The sequence below is a fragment of the Pan paniscus genome, chromosome 12, assembly GCF_029289425.2.
Source record: "Pan paniscus chromosome 12, NHGRI_mPanPan1-v2.0_pri, whole genome shotgun sequence".
NCBI lineage: Eukaryota > Metazoa > Chordata > Mammalia > Primates > Hominidae > Pan > Pan paniscus.
The window spans coordinates 115,666,161-115,679,309 of record NC_073261.2 but is presented as its reverse complement, the minus strand read 5'-3'; the positions used below and the strand labels follow the sequence as shown (position 1 = coordinate 115,679,309).

The 13,149-nt window shown below is 48.6% G+C and overlaps 1 long non-coding RNA gene across 1 annotated transcript; it reads right to left on the bottom strand.

Annotated features, from left to right (window-relative positions):
• Positions 1 to 7,075: 7,075 nt before the first annotated feature.
• On the bottom strand, positions 7,076 to 12,321 carry LOC117979069 (uncharacterized). The gene is made up of 4 exons (XR_004669686.2): positions 12,140 to 12,321; positions 8,311 to 8,477; positions 7,917 to 8,114; positions 7,076 to 7,800 (listed from the first exon to the last, which is right to left on the bottom strand). It is a non-coding gene; the product is annotated as an uncharacterized LOC117979069 (long non-coding RNA).
• Between the last annotated feature and the right edge of the window lie 828 nt (positions 12,322 to 13,149).

Genomic DNA, 13,149 nt, shown 5'->3' with positions numbered 1-13,149 from the left:
ATGTGACAGCAAGTGACCAGGAGGGGTCCTTAGCCAGTAGTTGGTCAGGGAACGCCTTCCTGAGGTGAGAGGCAGAGCAGAGGCTCACATGTTGAGGTGGTGGCAGCAGATGCCCTGGGGGATTCAGGCCAGGTCCAAAGAGTGTCCCAAAAAAGGCCCTGGGGCAGGGATGCTGTTGGGCTCAGAGCCTAGCGAGCAAGGGGAGATGCAGGTCCAGGGTGAGTGTGGGAAGGGGCAGGGCAGAGCACCACGGGGCAGAGCGTGGATTTCACCCTGGCTGAGAAGTCTCTGGAGGGTTTTAAGCAGGGTGCTGTGGAAGGAGACTGTAGGTGGATGGGCGTGGAGGCAGTGAGATGGCTTAGGGGTTGCTGTGTTGCAAAAAAATCAGGAGGACAAGAGAGACCTCGGGGTAAAGCAGGAGAATCACAGGCAGCTTGTTTTTTTTTTCCCCCTTTTAATTTATATTTCTCTTTTTTTTCTTTAATATCCCACCTCAGCTGGACTGGGACAGATGAGAGTTATGGTGAGTTAAATTAGGGCCATGTGTTAGTCAGGGACTAGGCAGGAGACAGAAACTACACCGGTACTTTGAACAGGGAAAATGTAACAGGGAAAATGACTCATCAACAAGCACAAAGGGTCTGGCATTATGGGTTGAATTGTGTCCCCGAGAAAGACATGTTGAAGTCCTAACCCTGATACCTGTGAATGTGACCTTATTTGAAAATAGGATCTTTGCAGATGTAATCAAAGGCAGGCTTTGTCCAATATGACCAGTGTCCTTGTAGGAAGAGGGACATTTGGATGCAGACACACAGGGAGAAGATGGCCATGGAATGCAGAGGGAGAGAGTGGAGTGAAGCCACTGCAAGCCATCAGTGGAAGAGGCCAGGAGGATCCCCGGGGTCTTAGAGGGAGCAGGGCACTGCTGACACCTTGATTTCAAACTTCCATCCTCCAGAACTGTGAAGAACATGTTCCTGCTGTTTTTAAGCCACTGGTTTTTAGCACTTTTGTTACAGCAGCCTCAGGACACTACTAACAGGTGAAATCTGGTGGCTGAGTGCTACAAAGGGTAGAAGAAGACTCCAAGGATCTCTCAGGAACAGCAGCTGCAGGAAGCGGCTGCTACCTTTAGGGCTGAGAGGGAGTCAACAATGAAGGAACTAAGACTTCCGCCCCCTCGAGTGGAGCCCCAGACCTTCAGGAGGGGATGCAGCTGCTGCAGGAACACCAAAAACTGCTGCTGGTGGGGAGATTTGCCAGCATGGGAGCCAGGGCAGTCTAGAGGACCAGCCCAGATGGGGGCCTGAAAACTCAGAGAGGGAGAGAGTGAGAGCAGGCCAGAGCTACTCCACAAAAGTGGCTCGTAGGGTGTAGGGTGTGAAGTTTGCTGGAGAATGAGTGCCATCACTGCTCCTGCACACCAGCCCCACTGGCAGCTGTGCCACAGGAGGAAACGCCATGTTCTGGCAGCAGGAAGAGAAGCCCCTTCTTCTGCTGTCTTTGTGGCATCCCTCCAGAGCCCCCTGTGACAAAGCCTAACATTGCACCAGCTGACAAAGGGGAAATGTTTACAGGGCCCAGCTCCAGTATTTCAAAGCAGGGCAAAGAAGGGTGACTTCAGAGCTGGGACATAATAACCTGATGACTGGCATAGCTGGTAGCAAGAAAGGGGTGGGGGAACTTGTGTGAGCAAACAAGGCTTGGGCCTCCTCTGCAGTTGTTCATAGTTCTGTGACATTACAAAACTGCATTTAAAAAATTGTGATAGGGAGGACACCCTGCCCTGATTAATCACATAACCTGGGTTTCCCTGTCGTCATCTGTCTTGTCAATCCACATAGTGATCATCATCTCGGCTGCACAGGTGAGTCAATAGAGGCGTGGAGATGTTGAATAATGAGCTTAAAGTCATGCCATTAATCAGTGGTGTCCATCTGCCTCCCAGGCCTGTGTATTTTCTATTCATCCTGCTGTCTCTCTTGTGGGGAACCAGAATGCCTGGAGGATTCTGCTCCTGAGAGCTCAGTGCTGGCTCTCACTTTGTCCTTCTTTGATAACTTGGCCCCTCTGCTGTCTCTGTGGGTCCTGGCCACAGGAGACACTGACCTCTACACTCCCAGGCCCAGGGTATACACTGGCTTAAGCACAGGTCCCTGGACCATGAATGCCCTGCCCAGCTCCAGTTTAGGAACAGCATACTGGAGCCCAAGCACACAAGGCATGCAAAAGCTCAAAAGTAGATCTCACCTCTAGGAGGGTACAGTCAGGTTTTCAATGGATTCTCTTGATTACCACTTACAAGGATTTCTACCCCTTAAACATGGAAGGATTTCTCCTTTGACGGGAAGTGAGCTGGAGGCATTCCTGAGCACCCATTCCTGCAGAATGCCTCCTCCTTTGGCTTCTTGATAGCAGGCTAAGAAAGTATCTGGCAGGTGCAGAGACAAGCTTGCCCAATGTGGACAGGATCCAGCCAAGTGCCAGCTTGGATCAAGTGTCCCATGCCCTGGGCAGGAAGAAAGATGATCTTCCTAGAGGAACCAGAACTCTCTGGCAAAAGCTCGTGAGTGTTGTAGGCCAGCTCCAGTATTCGAGGTTACAATCAGGCATCCTCTGGGGAACTTACTTCTCTTGTCAACACTAGGGCGAGAGGTGGCTGGATTTCTTTGGAGGAGCTTTGAGGATGCTTTCAGATTCTGTATTCATCAGTTCCTGTGTTTATCAATATCTACTGAACCTACTGAATGCTGGGTATTGTAGTAAGGTCTTTCATGAGTTATTTTATTTATTTATTTTTCAAGACAGAGTCTCACTTACTCTGTTGCCCAGGCTGGAGTGCAGTGGTGTGATCTTGGCTCACCACAACCTCCACCTTCTGGGTTCAAGTGATTCTCCTGCCTCAACCTCCTGAGTAGCTGGGTTTACAGTTGCCCGCCACCACGTCTGGCTAATTGTATTTTTAATAGAGATGGGGTTTCATTATGTTGGCCAGGCTGGTCTCATACTCCTGACCTCAGGTGATCTGCCCGCCTCAGCCTCCCAAAGTGCTGCAATTACAGGTGTGAGCCACCATGCCCAGCTTTTCATGAGTTATTTAATCTTCACAACAACTCTGTGAAGTCACCACTCTTGTCCCCATTTTACAAATAAAGAAACTGAGGCTCTGGGAGGTTAAATAAGCACACGGCACTAGCATGGGGAGACTTGGTTCTAGCAATTTCTGGCAGTTGGCCTTTGATGGCCATTTCCTATAGGACAGGCCCTTCTCTTACCATCCCCGTGCCCTTAGAGGTTTGGCCTGTTTGTTAGGGTGTCTGTGTGCATAGGTATCCTCCTGGCCTCATTCCCAAAAGGGCTTGAGATAGTGTGTCCAAACACAAATGGGAGGAAGACTGCGTACATGGACAGATCAGGGCTAAGAAAAATACAGGTAAAGTGAAAGACAAGGTCTGCAGGAACGTTCGTATGTGCATATTCAGTACAGTCAGGGCAGAGATTCCTCATCAGTTACAGTCAGGGCAGAGATTCCTCAGAGCGAAAATAGAGAAACTGATTAGTTAATGTGTTTTCTACTTTACTAGTACACGTCAGGTAAAATAAACCAACTAGTCCTGTATGTACACGCGTTCGTAGATCTCAAACAAAACAAAAACAAAACAAAACAGGAGGTTGAGTGGAAAGGCAGCTGAAAGGAAAGCTCAGAGAGGTGAAGTAACAGCTGGAGGTTGCAGCCATCCCTGCATTCCTTCAGGCTGCAGAGCTCCAGTAGCAGACCCAGGATTCAAATCCAAGTGTTTCTGGCTCTGGAGCTGGGCTCAAATTTAGGGCATTACTTTTTTCTTCCATTTCAAACAGGACACATATCTGACCCTCAAGAATAGGAGATAAAGCAGGCGCATAAATAGCTCATTGTGTTCTGTCTTTCTAAGGACACAGGAGGTTGAGGCAGGCTGTGGGCAGGGCTTCAGAGCCGCGCAGGCAGGGGCATGGGTGGGCGTGGCTGTGTCTTATAGGCTGAGCCACTGGCTGTGCCCCTGAGCTGAGCTGGGTGAGTACTCTAGGCATTCCTGGCAGAGGATACAGCAGGAGCAAAGGCCTGGACGCTAAAAATAGCTTGCGGGCAGGGGAGCTACCAGCAGTTCAGTGCTTCTGGAGTTTAAAGAGCCTGGCAAGGGTCATGTCAGATGACGCCGGTCCACGATAAGGAGGGTGGATTATATCTTTAGAGACGCCATGGAGTGAGGATATAATTGCTCTGTAACAAGCATAAACTGTGATGGTCTGGGATGCCCTTGTCATAGGCAGCCCCTGGAGAGTCCCTCGTCATAGACAGCCCCTGGAGAGTCGTAAATAGAGTGTGACATAACCAGATTTGTGCTTTAGAAAGGTTGCTGGTTGCAGAGCTGGTGGGATGCGTTTTTATTTGAAAAGGTGAAACATACTCAACATAAATAATTTGGACAGTAGGAGGAGAATGGGAAGAGTATACAGTGGCAAGCAAGGTCCTTCCTCATCCTTATCCCCAAATACCTGTTCTCAGAAGCAGCAATCACTGTCACAATTTTCAGTGGTTTTCTTTTTTTGTTTTTAGATAGAGTCTCACTCTGTCGCCCAGGCTGGAGTGCATTGGCATGATCTCAGCTCACTGCAACGTCCGCCTCCCGGGTTCAAGTGAGTCTCCTGCCTCAGCCTCCCGGGTAGCTGGGATTACAGGCATGTGCCCGCATGCCGGGCTAATTTTTGTATTTTTAGTAGAGACAGAGTTTTGGCACGTTGGCCAGGCTGGTCTTGAACTCCTGACCTCAGGCGATCCACCTGCCTCAGCCTCCCAAAATGCTGGGCTTACAGGCGTGAGCCATCGCACCTGACCAACCCGCTGTTTTATTCTAGAGATAGTCTGAATGTGCGTGTGTGTATGTATATATACATCTTCCCTTTTATGCAGGTGCCATGCATTAGATACACTATTCTATACCTAGCTTTTTATTTATAGGCCTTGTAAGTCATTCTGTATTGATACATAGAGCTGCCACAATGTTTTCATTGCCTGTCAAATGTTCCATGAATCTAGCAGACCGTATCAACTTCTTCCCCACAGATGGACATTGAGGTTGTTTATAATTTCTTGCATTACATTCAATGCTGCAATTCATATCCTCATGGCTAGGGATGAGTATGTGGAGTGAGTTCCCTCAAGTGGAGTTGCTGGGTCAAAGTGTATATACATTTGTAATTTTGATAAATATTGTCAAATCGTCCTCCTTAGGAGGGGAGTTCATTCTATGCACCCATTCCTGTGCATGAGGATATTTGCAGCAGAAATGCTTTGAGTCCTGGATGATGGGGCCAGGTGGATTATTGGATTGGAGGTAGGGAGAGTGAACAGTGATTACTACAAGAGTCTGGGAGAGAGATGGTGAGGGTCTTGCCTAAGGCATTCCTGGTGGTGAGTAGCCAGGAGGCGAGGATTTGGAGAACTGTATCAGGAAGGAAGGTTGCTTTGAGGTATGGGATGGGGCTGGTGGGGGGCTAGGGAGAATAGTGTGAGTGGGGAGTGGCAGGGGCAGTTGGAGGAGAGCTGGGTGGAGACACCAGCAGTTGGAGGCATGGCCTGAAGCTAGGGAGAAGCTCTAGGCTGGGGAAGCTTGGGAGGAGGTAGGAGGTGTGGCCTTGAGCTCCAAGGGGCCACCTGGTAGAGCAGCGCCGAGGGAGAGGGCTGACTGGGACTGAGCCAGGGCAAGCCAGGTGCCCAGGATGCAAACTGTGAGCAGGCCCTGCCCTGCACACCCTGGGAGCCAGGGCCTCCTGACATTTTGTTGCCTGGTTGCCTCTCTTGCCTCACCCTTGTCCCAGCCCTGGGGGAGGCAGCCTTGGGACCAGCCATGGATTAAAGGGGCTGGCTGAGGGCAGAGGCTCGAAGGGAAGGAACAAAGAGGTAAAAGAATGTGTTGAGGGGAAAGTGTCCTGGAGGGCCAGGGCATGCACTCCCAAGTTCATGGGAGAGAGGCAGGGAAGGACTAGAAAGTGTCCTCCATTAGATGTACTGATTAGGCATCACTGACACCCTTAGTGAAGCCGTTCTAATAATGCAACAGAGGCTTGGATAGTCTCTGACTCTATGAAACAATAATAGAAAGTCAGGGTGTTTACTCATTGGTCGTATCCTAGCAACAGCGTGTTCTCAGCAAGGGTAAGTGTTCTAGAACGCGAGACCAAATTATACGAGAACATAATGTTCTAGAATGTCTGCATGCATTTGCCAGCCGATTTCTTCCCAGAGGTGCTCAGGAGATGGTTGAAAATTACCCCCCTTTCCTCTGAATTTGAAGGTAGTTGATGACAAGCATTTATTATGTTAACAGAACTTAAATGCTTGGCCAGGGTCACCTCCCAGAATTCAAAGTTAGCGTGAGGGGGAAGAGGATTAAGAGCAGCGTCCCCGCAGGGAAAATGAGCTGCGAGTTGCACCTTGCCACTCTTAAATCAAACATCGCTGACTGTTCTTCAGAATCACTGTGGGATTATTTGTTCTCCAGAGAATATGTGAACAATGCATTCCTTTCCCCGCTCTTTGGATCCTGCCCGTCAGTGGGGGCTGACTGGAGCAGCTTTTACGGATGCACAGAAAATTGGAGGAGGGCTTGTTAGGCTTCTTCCTCCAGTGCTGCCATTCCCATTCAGGACCCTTCTGGGAACCCTGCACACTCATGGGGAGCCCTTGGCACTCCGTGCTTGGCATTTGTTCTGTTCCACCATCCCCCCAGTAGCTGGGCGTGATCTGGTCTCTGAGTGAGGTTGGGCGGTTCCCTCAGTGGTGCTCTCTTGAACCCCAGAGCCCTTTGGACCCATCCTTCTGTCCAAGTCCTCCTAGCCAGCCCCCTTGGCCCAGCCAAAAGGCTCCCAAAAGCAGCCCCCAAGCATGAGCTGGTCCGGACTGCCCTGAGGTCCTCCTGCCACCAGCTTCCTCGTAGGACACCCTGCTCTGTCTCTAGTCCCACTTCTGCCCAGCCCGAGGCCTGATACCCAGTGACTTCCTGAGGACATGTGAGTGTCTGATCCTGGGCTGCTGGCCTGGGCCCCACGTGTCCACACCACTGGCTGCCACCCTAACTGCTCAGAGCTCCCTTACTGGGCGGCACTCTTCCCAGCGCACTCAGGGAGGGGTTGAGCTCGCTTATCAGAGCCCAGCTCGTTGAGCAGGCATACAGTAGGCGCTTAAAAAAAAGTCAATGAATTAAAATAATGGCAGAATAGAAATGTTCTGCCTGTTTTAATGTGAAACTTTTTTTTTTTAAATCATTTTCTTTGCTCTGCTGGAAGGATGGCATGTAATTAACCCCTGCCTCATAACATAGGAAGTTAAGCTCTCCTTGTCCTGGAGGGAAGAGGAACCAATACAGAATTTCAGTGGCTCTGGACTCAAGGGCCACTAAGGTCAACTGTGAAAGGGTAAGATTTGTTTTGGGGAGCGAGTAAACTGGCATGGAGGAATAAAGAAGGGCAAGAGAGAGGGGGGACTAGAGGAGCTCGCCTGCAACCAGGGGGCTCTCAGAGGAGCCCTGGAAGCCTGGGTGTGGGCTTAGGAAGTCACTCAAGGATGGAGAGGCAGTGGCGGAGCCCGTGGAGCCCTCCCACGAGGGCCTTGTTCAGGTACGGAAGACAGCCTGTGGATGCCTCCAGTTCTGCAAGAGCCTTCCCTGGCTGGCACCTGGGCTGATGCAGCAGATCCTCCTGTGGGTGCCGGAGGGTCTTCAGCCCTGATGTTGAAGCGTCACAGAAGCTGCACTCCGGGACCTGAGACCAGGCCGGCTCTGTCTGATGACTCAGTCAACATTCAGGGCCTACAACCACTGACCTCCCACCAAGACACACACAAGGAACTCGCGCTCTGACCCAGGGGTACAGCTCACCCTTCCACGTGTGCAGGCCTGGGCTTCCAGAGGCTTCCCAGTGTGCCTGCCCAAGGTCACATCTCCAGCAGGGGCAGCCCTGGGTTGGGAACACGGGCCTCTGATTCCAAGCGAGCTCCTCCATTCCTGGCGGCTTCAGGAGAGCTCCTGGGGGTGCTCCGAGGCTTGTTCTCCTCTTCTGTCTGGATGAATAAGATTCTGGAGAATCAAAGACAAGAGTTCTGCAATTAAATTCTATTTTAAACAAGAAATGAAGACACTGCTTAAAATAAGTTCTGTGGAGATATGTGAAGTGTAATGTTAATGAAGGTATTGGGTATTTACTGAGAGCCAAATACTGTTGTAAGCTTGTTACAAGCTCCTGTATCCTCAATCCTTAAAACAACTCCATTACCTTGGCTCTGGAGAGGAAGCCAGATGGCTGCTGGCTTTTTCCTTACAAAGAAACACCTCCAGACACCTGGTTTGTGGCTCGGGATGCCAGAAAATGGTGCTCCTTTTGCACATTGGTAACTATTTCCATGTAGAATACTTCTGGAAACTGGAGATCAGCAACAGGTTCTGCAAACAAAGCCCAGAGAACAATTCTGACCCTGCTCAGGGTGTTTTCTTCCCACTGCATTAGCCTGAGAACAGTCTTCCGTGTTCCTGTTGGAGGCTCAAGGGAGAACTAAGTTAGACATAACCATGGTAACTAACATGCAATTAACTCCAATCACTGCTAATCGCTGGGTTAGAATTTCCTCCTTAGAGTCTTAGTACTGTGAGACACATACGTCCTACCATGCAGGGGCTGTTCCTGTGGCTTTGAGACTGTGGCAACAGTGGCAGGTACTGTGGGGTGACCCCAGTCTCCATTCAAGATCCCTGGGCTCAGGGCCCAGCCTCCTACCCGGCCTGTGTGATCTCAGGCAAGTCACTTCCCTCCTGATCCCTCGGAGTTCCCCTATGAAAGGGGAATGATACTTCACGGCTGCCTTGACTTCTTATAAGAATACAAAGAGTTAAAGCTTAGGAAACATATATTGTAAGCAATATGTCAACGTCAGGGTTCCCTGCCTTACTCTTCGGCCCCAGGAAGTGACTTGTGGGTGGTAGAAGTTGGATGATACATCTTTTGAATTTTTTTTCAAGCTTTTTTATGATGGTGTATTAGTCTGTTCCCACATTGCTATACAGAACTACCTGAGACTGGGTAATTTATAAAAAAAAGAGGTTTAATTGGCTCATGGTTCCATGGACTGTACAGGGAGCATTGCTGGGGAGGCCTCAGGAAACTTTCAATCATGGCGGGAGGCAAAGGGGAAGCAGGCACATCCTACAAGGCTGGAGCAGGAGGAAGAGGGTGGGGGGTGGGGTGCTACGCACTTTTAGACAGCCAGATCTCATGAGAACTCACTCACTATCACGAGAACAGCAAGGGGAAAGTCCACCTGCATGAGCCAATCACCTCCCACCAGGCCCCTTCTCCAACACTGGGGATTACAATTCGACATGAGATTTGGGTCGACACACAGACCCAAACAATATCATTCTGTTCCTGGCCACTCCCAAATCTCATGTCCTTCTCAGATTTCAAATACAATCATGTCTTCCCAACAGTTCCCCAAAGTTTTTTTTGTTTTTTGAGACAGAGTCTTGCTCTCTCACCCAGGCTGGAGTGCAGTGGCCTGATCTTGGCTCACTGCAACCTCTGCCTCCTGGGTTCAAGTGATTCTCCTGCCTCAGCCTCCCGAGTAGCTGGGTCTACAGGCACGTGCCTCCATGCCAGGCTAATTTTTGTATTTTTAGTGGAGACAGGTTTTCACTATGTTGGCCAGGCTGGTCTCAAACTCCTGACCTCAGGTGATCTGCCTGCCTCAGCCTCCCAAAGTGCTGAGATGACAGCTGTGAGCCACCTCCCCCGGCCGCTCAATAACCTTTATCTCCCACAAGATTCCCCCCACATATTTACCTTATCACAATTTTCTGCCTCTAGGAACCGAAATGCCTTGTCCTTTGTCTTGCCGTTTCTCTACAAATTATTACCTTTTGTTATTGTGAAAGGAAAAACATCTTGGGATCCCCAAATCACTAAGCCAAAAGACAAGTCAAGCTGGGAAATATGTCAGGCAAACCTGCCTCCCATTTTATTCCTAAATAAGATAGCTACAAAGATCAAAAACCTACATGCCTCCCTCACAATTTACCCACAAGGGAATTCCTTGTGGGGCTCAAGATCTTTACCCTAAAACAGTTCTGTTGAATTTCACCCTGGCAATGTAAACTGTTGGCTCGTCTTCACAGGTGTGGGACAGAAAGTTATCCCTCTGCTTACCTGAGACAAATGCCTATCTGTTGCTTCCTCTGCCCTGTTGTTTATGTGAAATTGCAGATTCCCTGAGCCAGAGTAAACTGTGTATTCAGTGAAAGGCTAATCAAGGACTCAAAATAATGTAACTGGCCGAGCGCAGTGGCTCACGCCTGTAATCCCAGCACTTTGGGAGGCTGAGGTAGGTGGATCACTTGAGTCCAGAAGTTTGAGGCCAGCTTGAGCGACATGGCAAAACCCTGTCTCTACTAAAAATACAAAAAATTAGCCTGGCATGGTGGCAGGTGCCTGTAATCCCAGCTACTCAGGAGGCTGAAGAGGTAGGATCGCTTTAGCCTGGGAGGTCAAGGCTGCAGTGAGCCACGATCACACCACTGCACTCCAGCCTGGGTGACACAGCCAGACCCTGTCTCAAAAGCAAAACAAAGTGACAACAAAAAACAATGCGACCTTTGTCTGTTGTCTGCTTATGACCTGGAAGCCCCTTGCTTCTAGTTGTCCTGCCTTTCCGGGCCAAACCAATGTATATCTTACACGTATTGATTGATGTGTCATGTCTCCCTAAAATGCGTTAAAGCAAGCTGGGCTGGGCATGGTGGCTCATGCCTGTAACCCCAGCACTTTGGGAGGCTGAGGCAGGTGGATCACTTGAGGTCAGGAGTTCAAGACCAGCCTGGCCAACATGGCGAAACCCCATCTCTACTAAAAATACAAATAAATTAGCTGGGTGTGGTGGTGCACACCTGTAGTCCCAGCTACTCAAGAGGCTGAGGCATGAATATTGCTTGAACCTGGGAGGCGGAGGTTGCAGTAAGCCAAGATCGTGCCACTGCATTCCAGCCTGGGCGATAGAGTGAGGCTCAGTCTCCAAAAAAAAAAAAAAAGCTAGCTGTGCCCCTACCATCACCATCTTGGGCACATGTCTTGAGGACCTCCTGAGACTGTGTCAGGGCACAGCCTTTACCTTGGCAAAATAAACTTTCTAAATTGATTGAGATCTGTCTCGGATACTTTTGGGTGCACAGTTACAGAGGCATATAAGCCCTCAGGTCTACCTGTCTCTTTGGATCCTCATTTCTTTTCTATGAACGCCTCCATGTGCACATGAAAATGAAAATTACATCAAGTAAAATCTATATGTCTTTCCCCCTGTTAATCTGTCTTTTTTCAGCTTAATTCACAGACCCTCACTATAGAATGTAAGACAGTAGAGGAAAGCATTTTTCCCTCCCTTATAGCAGTAAGGATATTCACATCGTGCAACTATCACCACCCTTCCTCTCCAGAACTCTTTCATTATCCCAAACTGAAACTCTATGTCCATTAAACAATAACTCACCACTCCTCCTTCCCTCCAGCCCCTGGCAATCACCGTTGTATCATCTGTCCTTATGAATCTGACTGCCTTAGGTACCTCATACAAGTGGAATCATTCAGTACTTATTGTTTCGTGACTGGCTCTCTTCACTTAGCATGTTTTCAAGGTTCACTCATATTGGCGCATGCATCAGGATTTCTTTCTTTTTAAGACTGTGTGATATTGTGATATTATATACATACATACTTGGTTTATGTCCACAGTTCCTGGCACCGAGCTCCTAAAACCCTTGCAATTTCCTGACTGATGGGGTGATAGAAAGATCTTTTGTTAGGATATTTGGTCTTAGTCTTTGGTTCCTGACGTAACAGCATCTAAGGCCCTTGTATGAGCAGATGAGTGTCTTTCTGTAGGCTAATGAGATGATTGGTGGATGGGCGCCCCTAGATACCTTTAGGAGGAGGGCTGGCCTCCAGAAAGACCAAGGTATTACTAGAGGGTTGGAACTTTCAGCTTCAATCCCCAATCTCCAGAGAGGAGAGAGGGACTGGAAATTAATCAGTCACCTAGAACCAACGATTTAATCAGTCATACCTTCATAACGGAACTTCCATGAACATCCTAAACAATGGGGTTCAGCGAGATTCTGAGTTGGTGAACACGTTGAGGTACTGGGAGGGGAATCCACTCAGAGAAGGCATGGAAGCTTCTCCCCCTTCCCGGATACCATGCTCTGTGCATCTCTTCCATTTAGCTGCTTTTGAGTCATATCCTTTATGAGAAGGTGGTAATAGTAGGTATGTGCCTTCCTGAGTTCTGTGACCTCTTCTAGCAGATTATTGAACCAGAGGAGGGCATTGTGAGGACCACTGATTTACAGCTTGTTGGTCATAAGTACAGGAGGCCCACCCTTGGGATTGGTGTCTGAAGTGGGAGCAGTCTTGTGGGACTGAGCCCATAGCCTGTCTGATGCTAACTCCAGAAAATAGTGTCAGAATTGAATTGAGTCATTGTATATCCAGTTGGTTTCTGGAGAGTTAGAGAATTGGTGGTTGATGTGGAAAAATCCCATTCATTTGGTGTCATAAGTGCCGGGAATAGAAACAGATCATGGCAATAGGCTGAGTGATTTTTCATTGTGTGTATATATCACAACTTGCTTATCCATTCATTCACTGATGGACACATAGGTTGTTTCCACCTTTTGGTGAAAACAATATTCCTTATTGTGAATAATGCTGCTATCACATGGGTGTACAAATATCTGTTCAAGTCCCTTCAGTTCTTTTGAGAATATATACCCAGAAGTGGAATTGCTGGGTGAAATGGTAATTTTATGTTCAAGTTTTTGAGGAACTGTCATACTATTTTTCACATGGCTATACCATTTTATATTTCCACCAGTTATGCACAAGGGTTCTAATGTCTCAACATCCTCACCAACACTTGCTATGTTCTGTTGTTGTTGTTGTTGTTTTCTACAATAGCCATTCTAGTGAGTGTGAAATTGTATTTCATTGTGGGTTTGATGTGTGTATCCCTAATGACTAAGGATCTTGAGCATTTTTTCATGTGCTTATTGGCTACCTGTGTATTTTCCTTGG